Raw genomic sequence first — 10502 nt, 5'->3', positions numbered from 1 at the left:
TGAGAGAAGCATAAGATGGCATGAATTACATAATAATGTCAGGATTTATCTATAGGCAGGCTGGAAAACTGGGGGTCCAAATACCTTCTTTTCCACTCACCTGGGTTATTTCCCCTCTTTGTATGTAAGGACACAGCCCTCACACGTTTTGGGGTTTTGGTTTTTTTTTTGTTTGTTTTTTGTTGTTGTTGTTGTTTTGGAACATTTTCCTTTCCTTCATTTTATTGTAAGAAAGGAAATAGAAATGGAAATAGGGAACTATCCAGATAATTCTCAAGAACAAAAATCTTCCATGAAAGGAGAACTGTAGCCTAACTCCCCAAATGGGCTGCTGGCATTGATTTAACTGACCTTGTGCTTCCTTTGGCCTGTGCAGGCATTAGCTTATTAAAGGCATGCTGTAAGTGGAAGGAGGATGCTGCTAGAACTGGATGTAAATGCCTTTGGGGAATCTTTTCTGTCTTTCTCTTTCTTTCTTTCTTTCTTTTCTTTCTTTCTTTCTTTCTCTCTCTCTCCCTCTTTCTTTCTTTCTTTCTTTCTTTATTTCTTTCTTTCTTTCTTTCTTTCTCTCTTTCTTTGGTATTTTGTTGTTTGTTTGTTTCTAGTGGATATGGGAAACAAAATTAAGGAAGCAGTCCCTGATTGAGTAACTTACAGATGATAAGGAACAGAAGAGGAGGAGGGGAAAAAGCTACAGGTGCACTGCCATAAGTACATTATGACCACCATTTTACCTGTGCAGATTTAGTTTTCTCATCTAAAAAATGGGAAGTCACACTGATCCAGATATTCCTTCTCTGGCCTACATTTCTGAGGCTTAGGAGAACCAGCACCTGACAGAGCCCAAATTACTTCATCCTTGGTCACAGACTCAAATATATGTTTCCAGAATGTCATTTCAAATCTGAAGCTTTAAGTTTATGCCTCACTATTGGTCCTTTGCACTATATTTATGGAACACCGTGCACTACATATAACTGCTTGACATTTTTCTGTTAATTAACAGGGCCTGTGCTCTCACCAACAATGACAGTAATCAAATGGCTCTTACTGTATGTACCAAACATGTTAAAATTCCAAAACAAAAATTTTATAAGTGACTTTTCAGTGTGGTAAATTGATTTCTGAAAGAAGCTGTGTCAAACAGACTTCAAATGGTTTACAAAATTCTACCATTTCTTTTTTAATATAATGATTTCAGATAAGCTTTTATGATTTATCCTGATGGGAAGTGACTAACAAAATTCAACTTTTGGTTTTTCTATTCTACTTGCCCCCATCCCTCTTACTTACTAAATAGATTGCATGGATACCACAGATGTGTCTAAAACGAATAGCAGGAGTGAAAAAGAAAGAGAGGGCAATAGGAAGACTATTAACTCTATTCAAATATGTTTTGTTTTAGATGATTATAATAATTACGCTTTCTACCTTCATAAATTTGCTGTTTGCAATGGTCTTCTTGAAATAGAGAAAATGCTTCAAAAATTAAATTGTCACTTAATAGATGTTTTTCACCATATAAAGTGTAAAACTGATAATAAAATGGCAGTGAAAGAATGAGATAAAGGGTCATTCAGACAGCTATATGCTAAGTTAAAATATTTAGTACTCAACAGCAAGATTTATTAAAGACAAATGAGAGGTGAGAATTGTTGCTGAATCCCCAATTGCTATTTTAAATCTTACATGGTGAGTGTATGTCCAAAAACTGCAAATTATTTTAGCTAATAAAGAGTGCTTAAATAACTGTAGCCACAGCTACATGCTTCATTCAAAACTAATAAAGCCAGTAAGTTAATAACAGTAATTAACTCCCACTGCACTATAGTCTCTTCTATAGATGCTTTGTAACATACAGTTGATATTTAAGGAGTTTGGAAAAGCAAAACACAGAAAAAGAAATGATGGGCGTGTGATGGATATGGGAGGAAAATCTTATATCAAGAAAAATAAATGTGTCTGCTGCATAATTGTGTATGCCCCCACAAGATCTATGAGTTTATGAGAACACAGCAGATCATTAATTCATAAATAACCAAGAATGGCAAGCATAGTTTCTCCACGAAGAACCAGTAATTCTTCAAGAGCCTTTTAAAATACCTGGCTAACTAAAACATTGAGTGAAAGGACTATCAAGATGAAAACATTTTGAGGAGGAGGGTCAAGAAGATTCAAAAGATGGGGAATTAAACTGAGGCAGTCAGTAAGAAGTGACATGTGATATATGCTGAATACACAGCATAAAATGTTCTTATTCATCAGAAATTATTTCAGCTAGCATTTTGAAAGGTCTCTGGAGGTAGTGGGTTAAATGTCATATTGGGATTTCTTTTTGCTATTTTTTTTTTAGGATTTCCTTTTATTCACCTTATACAAAAGGCCATTCGTCAAGTTCAAGAATAGGAAGGACAGAGTGCCAGTAGGCTGTTGTTGTTGTTTTCGTTAAGAAAGTGAGTTTACATCCCAGCATGGTGCCCAAAATGGTGTCCAAAGTGCCTCAAGAGCAACTGCAGAGCAAATGGAATTTCTACACAAACTCAAGGGCTACTGAAACCATTCTATATGCAGAGAATTATCTAGATTGGACCCATATCCTATTGATTTGAGCAATAAAAGAAAAAAAAAACCTTTATTTTCTTGTGTATTTTGTGCGACGCACACACACAACAAGGAAAAAGGACTCAAACAAAACACACTTAGCAACTCCATGGGGAAAAAGGTCAGGCTACTATTGACAAGTATGTAAAGACATCTCCTAAACCATGGGAAAACATGTAGAAATCGTTTCGACTCACTGCATTCAGAACCCATGGAAGGGAATCACAAAACTGCACTTTGGCATTGTTGGCCTGAAAGGATATCTATTTATCATCTTATAAGACAGCTCGAATGATCTTTATCTACTTTGCCCACTTTCTGACCCAAATTCAGGGTTTTTATGGAAAATTGCAGTCAGTTTGATTGATGAAATCCAAAGATGTCTAAAATGGCACCAAAGATCTCCAACTGTGCAGACTCCAACCGAGGACTTCAATGTTGGCATTGTTCCTGAAGAAATAAAAAAAAAAGAAAAAGAAAAAGAAAAAGTTGAGAAAAACAGGCAAAAGTTAGGGAATTTCTGCTTTAAAAACTTCAAATTTCAATGAAGATCCCCATACCCATTATCCCTGTTCACACGTGCGAACTGGGAGGACATCAAAGTATTTCCCACACATCACAACAAAACCGGGTTCCTCTTGAACCAACAAACCTTTTTTGTAACCGGCTGAATGGCTGTATCTACGGAGCCAGCAGGTTGCAGAAAGGCGTTCGCAGGGTGGAGGAGCGGGTAGTTGGGGAACCGGGCGCGCCTGATGGGGCGCAGGAAGGAAAAACTGATCAACGCAATGGCCCCTGCCACCGGCCATTTGGGGCTTTCAAACGCCCTAACGAGGAGTCCGAGCTGCCACTGAAAGCCTCCCTGTTCCTGGGCAGGGCAGCCAGAGTGCCCTCCCTCTCCTTTCCCAGCCTCCCGGCGGCGCCACCATTAACCCGGAGCCAGACCCAGGCGGAGGCCCCGGCGCCGAGGCCCGCGGAAGCAAGAGACAGCCCTGATAGTCTTCTAAACCCAGTCCAGTTCCGAGGACGACGCATTATAGTGGAATATTGTCACCTGCCTAATTGTTCTAAGCGGGCTCCTGCCCCTCCCCGTTTAGTAATAATAGCTTAAGCGCTCTTCCTCCCCGGTTACCAGGCCCGGGAGCTGATGAATGAACCCCCTCGTAGGGGAAAATCTTGGGAGCTGTCTTCTGTCCTATTACCCAAGGGGGCCGGCTATAAATCTTCCTTCATTTTAACCACATTTACCCTCATCCTCCTCCAGGCTAGGGATGCTGCGTTAAGATTGCACTGATGTGCCAACGCTCTGGACCAGCTGCTCCTAAATACAGACAGGTCCTTGTCAATTAAGGCTTTGAGAAGCAGGTCCTCGGGCCCCGGGGCATTGGAGCAGCCAGCAGCTTGCAGCCCCCACAATTAGTATCCATTTGGAAGGGACCTTCAGGGCACAAATGCACAGGCAAAGGAAGAATCAAAACACCAGGCAACTTCAATTCTGGAAATTGGCCTTGTAAGTGTTGTGAAACTGAACAGACGGCCCCCAAGAAGGGAGCTAAGATTTCTGGTGCGAGATGGGCCTCTCCTGCCCCCCTTCTCAAGATCATCCCTTTGTTTTGTTTCAAGCCAGGCAGTAGATTGAGTTTGTGGATAGGTTTAAGGGGAAAGAAAGATAAATGAATACATTCATTTGCCCATTTCAAGCTGAAGTTGTCTTTTGTGGCCACCTCAAGCAGCTGGTCAATCCTGCCCAGACCCTGGCCTTTGGCCCAGGGGGCGCTGGACAAGACAGGCGCTCCAAGGAGAAGAGCTGCGATGTATCAGGTCAGTGAGGCCATTCCGCTGGTGGGCCAGGCAGAACATTAGCAGCTAAACAAAACCCAAAAGGCTCAGGGGGCCTGGGGCACCACTAGGGAAGGTGTTTGTTGAAGCAATTAGGCGCAGTTGGTAGTTAGGGGCGGAGAAGAGGGCAGAGCTTGTGACACAGGGCAACTTAGCTGGACAGCAAGGGTGGACATTCAGAGGACATCACTGTTTAAGAATGTGTGACCCCACCAAGTTCAAGAACAGAGCAAACAGCACAGGCCATTAGGGACAGCCGTCAAACGGATGGCAACAAAGCCAAGAGGGGCATTGAGAAAAATCTTTCAATATTAAATATGGAAAAGTATTGGGGACCAGGGCAGAGAGTCAATGAAAGTCAACAAGAGTGTAGGCTTAATGAGATAAAGAATTTAATATCAAAAATGCATAAATCTGCAAGGAAGGCAACCCCATAATGGAGATAAAAGAACCAGTTCAGTCAACATTCTGTGATAATGGCACCATAATAGATAGCATCAGGTTGTTAACATTGAACACAAAAGTTAAGAGAATGAAAGGAAAGGCAGCTCCCTTAATTGAGAACCTGCCAGAAGATCTCCACAGGCCAAATGGGATGAATGCCTTGCTAGCTGCTTTGCCAACGTTTTGAGCATCAGGAGAAAGGTGGGCCTTGTTTTTCTTGAGGTTTCCTCCCCACCCAACTTTCCCCCTTCCAAGGCTTCCCCGTGAGAGGCGCACATTTTCTCTATAAGAGTCAAAGTCCTTTCTCTCAAAACACATTATTTTCCTCCGCCCGTTTCAGCAAGGAGATAAAGCTTCTTTTAAAAGTAACTTCACCTCCCTAACCTAAGTAAGCTAACAAAGTTCTTAGCAAGGAGTATATTATAAAAAGAACAGTTTGGGTTTTGTTTTACTTTTCCTGCTAAGAAGAAAAACATGTTTTTCTTCAGAAGGGAGGATCAGCCAAAAAACTTCAAAAGACTTTTTCACTTTCCTCACTTTCTTCCAATCAATAGTAAATCTTATTTTCAAGGAATCTTCCAAGCAACAGAGTCCTTAAAATGCATTGAAGCTTACTGAAGCAAGTATTTCTGCTGTATGTGCCAGATATCTCTGGGACTTCACCTGTATATGAAAAAGACCGTCTCTTTAGTATCCACAGGTAGATGCTGAAAATTAAGGAGAGAATGTCCTACCCTGACAGCAGCACAGCAAGTAGTATGTCATTCCAATTGTGTACATCTGCTGCCCAAGACTCTAATTGTTGCCGCACCAAAAGAAAGGGGAAACCCATCTTCCCGGCACTCATTAATTGTGGGTGCCTTCTACAGAGTGGAGTCATAGCTTCTTGTTTGTATTTTTAATTTCCATGATACTTGTTAGTTTTCAAAACACATTTACATGCACTATCAGAGTTGATCCTCACAACTGTTTTGTAGAGTGAATAGTGCAGACATTATTATTCCCATTGTCTATGAGAGGAAGCAGATTCAGAAATATCAAATAAGCCAACCAACTTTACTAAATCAATGACAGTCTGATTTCTAACCTAGTGTGTGTTTTACATCTTCCCTGTACTTTGTCCTTCATGATTTGGAATTGGAAGTTCAGAGGCACGGTCAGAAATTGTTATCTCCCTCAAACCTATGCAGGCACTTTGATGTTCATGCCTGTGTGGGCTGTAAATAGTGCCTGTTTTAGTACACCTAGAGGACCTAGGGGACCTGCAGAGCATGCATCCAATGCCCTCATTTCACAGAAGACAAAACTGAGGCTCAGAGTCCTTCAGTTCCTGACCGAGGTCCCCAAATCAGGAGCTGGTAAATCTAGGCTGAACCAAAATCCCATAGTCCCACAAACAAGTTACATCAGAAACCCTTCAGTACCTGATTTTCTGTGTTTTGTTTGTTTGTTTTGTTTTTCTTTCTTTCTTTTAATCTCATATGGGACTATCTCCTCACAAACATTTTTGGACTCAGTTAAAGAATGACTAATGGCTAGTAAATGAGTAGATGGGATTAGGGAGACTAATCAAAGAGACACCAGCTTGGACGTACCTCCAATGACATTGAGAGTGATAATGTGAAAACCATACTCCGGCCTTTTTTTTTTTTTTTTTTTTTTTGAGACAAATTTTTGCTCTGTTGCCCAGGCTAGAGTGCAGTGGCTCCATCTCAGCTCACTGCAACCTTTTCCTCCAAGGTTCTCCTGCCTCAGCCTCCCGAGTAGCTGGGATTACAGGCATGCACCACCGTACCCAGCTAATTTTTTGTATTTTTAGTAGAGATGGGTTTTGCCATGTTGGCCAGGCTGGTCTCGAACTCCTGACCTCGGGTGATCCGCCTGCCTCAGCCTCCCAAAGTGCGGGAATTACAGGCATGAGCCACCTCGTTCAAAAAAAAAAAAAGGGTGGGGGGGAATGTGTTATAAGAAAAACTGGCCTCAGAGTTTTGGAATCCCGAAATTACTGTTTGTTTTGACTTGATTTGATATAGCTGCTAAGTCAAGGTCTTGTTGCTGCAACTGCTGCTTCCCTCACCCTTGAACAAGGAAAGCCCAGGCCACAGGGCCTGTGTTTGAGGGAGCTTACTCTGGCCAGGCCCAGCCTCAGCTCTTCCCATATTGCTCTGTGGATGGAGACATCAGGGACAGTTAGGGGCCCAAACCTATCAGGGGCCCCAAGGGGGTCTTATCCAAGGGTTATACCATCACACTTGGGAGTCACTCTGGCTGTCTGACTTCTAAGAGCCTTTCCATCTCTAAATTCTGAGATCCTGTCCTGATCTTCTGACTTGTAGCCACCTGGGACTAAGTAGGCAGGAGATGACTGGTAGGAAGGCTGCTGCAGGTAATGCTACCCACCCCCCACCTAGAGGATGCCTTGGAGAGCAAAGCTGGCCCTGGCATCCCCAGGCCCATGCCAACCGGAGTGACCAGACCAGGCAATTTCCACAGAATCCTCTGAATCATTCCCATCCTCTTTCCGTCATCAGCTCCCTCCTGTCTTGGCACCTCGTGACAGCAGTGCATGGCGCCAGTTTGGCACTTCCAGGGCTCACCCCCTCCTAACCTTGCCAGATCAGGTCAGCGAGACAGCACACGTGGGGCACCTGGCTGCTCCTGCCAAGTGGCCTCCTCCCCTAGCTGCACCCTTAGACAGCCAGGACCAAGCAGGGGATCAGCACTCTTGAGAGCTGCTGTCCTCTCTCTTCACCTTTTTGGCCCCCACTCCCACCCCAGCTATCAGGGGAGACGATTTTGGAGACCTGACCACTTCCTGGAGCACCAAGTGTCTGTAGGCCACCTTGTAAAACTCAGGACTCCCGAAACAGCACACTTGTGCCTGCAGCATAAACAGGGAGAAACATGTCTTCCTAGGAGGGAATTGTCCTCCACGATTTGGAAGGACAGTGTGAATTCTAACATACACCAGAACCCAAACTAGAGGTGAATAAGACGGGGCTAGAATACACAGTTTTAAAAGCTTTTTTTTTTTTTCTGTAGAAAAATGTAAGTTAACTAAATGCAACAAAAGATTTTCCGCGGGTTCAGGGGGTCAAGCAGATGTAGACAAGCGTAGGGGAGTTATTTATGTCAAGTTGGGTTATTGTAAAAGTGAGAGAGAGAATCACCCAGGCGGCTTAGGCAGCCAGTGGGCCAGTGGGCCTGCACGCCGGGGTCAGGGTGGCAGGGCAGTGTGTCCATCCTGGCGGGACAGTAATTGCCCCGGGTCTGACAGGACGCCGGGGGCTCAGGGCGCCTCCATCCATCTCCATCCAGTTAGCGACGCGCCCCCCGACCGGGCGGGTGGCCCGGCTTGGACCTCAGCTTCGAATAATGAGAACAATTGTCTCCCCGCCTGGCATAGACCTCCGCCACTCCTCCGGGTTCGCTGCCCCTCTCATTTCTCCAGCCTGCTTGTTCCCCAGCCTTGGCGATGGGGATCGGGTGAGAGGTCAGCTCCAGATCCAGTGGCCCTGAGCTCAGAGAGCAGCGAAGTCAGGGTGCCCCAGGAGGAGATCCAAGCCTCGGCCCCCACTGCCCTCCGCTCTGCCTCTGCCCGCCACTAACCTACCTCTTTTTCCACCTGCCCAGTGAATCCAGCTGCCCGGCCTTCCCCTCCCATCCAAGAATCCCCGGCTCCTGCCTCTAGAATTTTCCACCAGCGCTGGGGGCTGGTAAAGATTCTGCTCCCCTCTGACAATTTAATAGTCCCAAGTCATCATCTGCGTGACACTGGTCATCTATCTTCTCCCAGGGGAGGACAAAGCGGGGCCTCCCGGACTCCAGGCCTCTCCCTCCCCAGCTCTTTCTATTTTGGGACAGCCTCATCACAATGGCGTCCTTATAAACCATAATGGCGATGTTTATGAAGGCCGCAATACCAGTGTATGAAGACAATTTTATGCCTAATTAGAAAATGATGTAACTCGAGAGAAGACAAAGGGAAGCTGTCCCCCTCCCGTTTCTCTTTCTTCAATCACACCCCCTCCCCAAATTTCCTAGGGCCGAACCCCTTGTGAGTGCTTAGGGCTGAAGGACTCTGTTTTGACAGTAGCTGGGCTCCCCGCGCCCCGCTGGCCCTGGCCGCGCGACAGGAGGCGGCAGGCACGTCCCACGGCTCCGGGCGAACGCTTGGGAAGGGGATAGAGGGAGGTCGCCGCGGGGAGGGGGACAGAGGCAGGCACAGAGTCCTAAAGAGATTTGAGACTCGCGCTCCTGCACTTTCTATCCCACGCGCCCCCATCCGAGGGGACCTCACCCCTGGGAAGACTCCAATAAATGCAACCCGGCGCCACTCGATTCCGGGATAATTTTTAATATATATGCAATAAATGTTCACTTTGTTAGATTGAATGACAGACAATAATATCGGCAAATCTTCATATCCATCCATTACCAGCAAATGAGCCGCACAAAGGACAGATTTGCTTTTGATTAATTTATTTGCAGACTCGGGTTGATAAAGCAATAACTATTTGGTTAAACTTGACATTTGGTCTTCAGGGGGTTATCAGACAAATCTCTGTCGCTCGGAAGAGATAATAAAGCTGTTTAAAGGGGATTAATTATTAATTGGCTGCAATTAATTTCCCCCCTTTGCTCGGCTGCTGCCACAATTCGCATCCCTCACCCACAAACAAAAGACAGAGGTTTGCCCTCCTCCCCACCCACTGACCTGGGGCGACGAGGGGATCCCCAGAGCCCTGAGTGAAGATGTGATCTCTTGCACCCGGTTATTCCAGTGCAGACTATTTTAATGAACCCTTGGCAAAACCTGACCATGTCTGTCCCCAGCAGCTTTTCTGGAGTCGAGGATGTGATTAAGCATCAATTTGAGGGTCGTGGATTCGGAGCTGATTTTCTAGTCTCAATATTTCTGGTTATAAGGACATCAGCTCACACCCGTTGTTATGTCTAAATCCACACTCCCCAACTTGTTTCCTTGGGGCAGCAGTTTGGGGGCTGAGCTGGAACCTGGGTGTGGGAGAATCACAAGACCGCCATACTGATGACGCGGAGAGGATTCCTTCTTCCCTCCTTTCCCCTCGCCCTGCCGCGGAAACCCTTCGCATGGCCTCCCTGGCCTGGAACTCGTCCCTGACGACTGCAGGGTACTCAGGGCCCAAGGCCAGACTCTACTCCCGCGAGGATGCGGGAAGATTCCAGGCTGTGCTTGGGCTGTTTTACTGGACCCGACCGAGGAATGAGCCAACCTCAGCACGATTGGGCCAGAGCGAGAGGCATCTTCATGACCCCGAGGTGCCCCTTCCTTTGCTAATAACCTGTCAAGACTTTAAAGAACACATACTGAGAGACTAAAGCCCACCAAGCCTGCCTGGCCACAGCGCAGGCTGCCTCGACCTCTCCGACCTCCACCCGCTTCCAGGGACCTGTACGCTTTCCTTGGGCGCGAGCTCGAGTCCGGGACCGGCGTTAATCAGTACCGCCTTAATCTGTACCACAGTCCCGTAAATCTGTCGCTCAGCCCATAGCCGGCCTTCGATCTCCAAACCGAGCAGCGGGACAGGTGTTGAACTGCACTTTCCTTCCCGCTCTGAGCCACCGAACAAACTTGG

At 45.9% G+C, this 10502-nt stretch overlaps 1 long non-coding RNA gene across 1 annotated transcript in view; it reads right to left on the bottom strand.

Moving 5' to 3' along the window:
* Nucleotides 1–2600: 2600 nt before the first annotated feature.
* The window catches only part of LOC140710545 (uncharacterized), a 10137-nt gene continuing 2235 nt past the window's right edge, over nucleotides 2601–10502 (bottom strand). Inside the window, exon 2 of the long non-coding RNA XR_012091613.1 lies at nucleotides 2601–3051. This is a non-coding gene — a long non-coding RNA (uncharacterized lncRNA). The remainder of the gene's footprint in view (nucleotides 3052–10502) is intronic.

This window comes from Chlorocebus sabaeus, chromosome 27 (assembly GCF_047675955.1).
Source record: "Chlorocebus sabaeus isolate Y175 chromosome 27, mChlSab1.0.hap1, whole genome shotgun sequence".
Lineage (NCBI taxonomy): Eukaryota > Metazoa > Chordata > Mammalia > Primates > Cercopithecidae > Chlorocebus > Chlorocebus sabaeus.
This window is presented reverse-complemented; position numbering and strand designations above follow the sequence as displayed.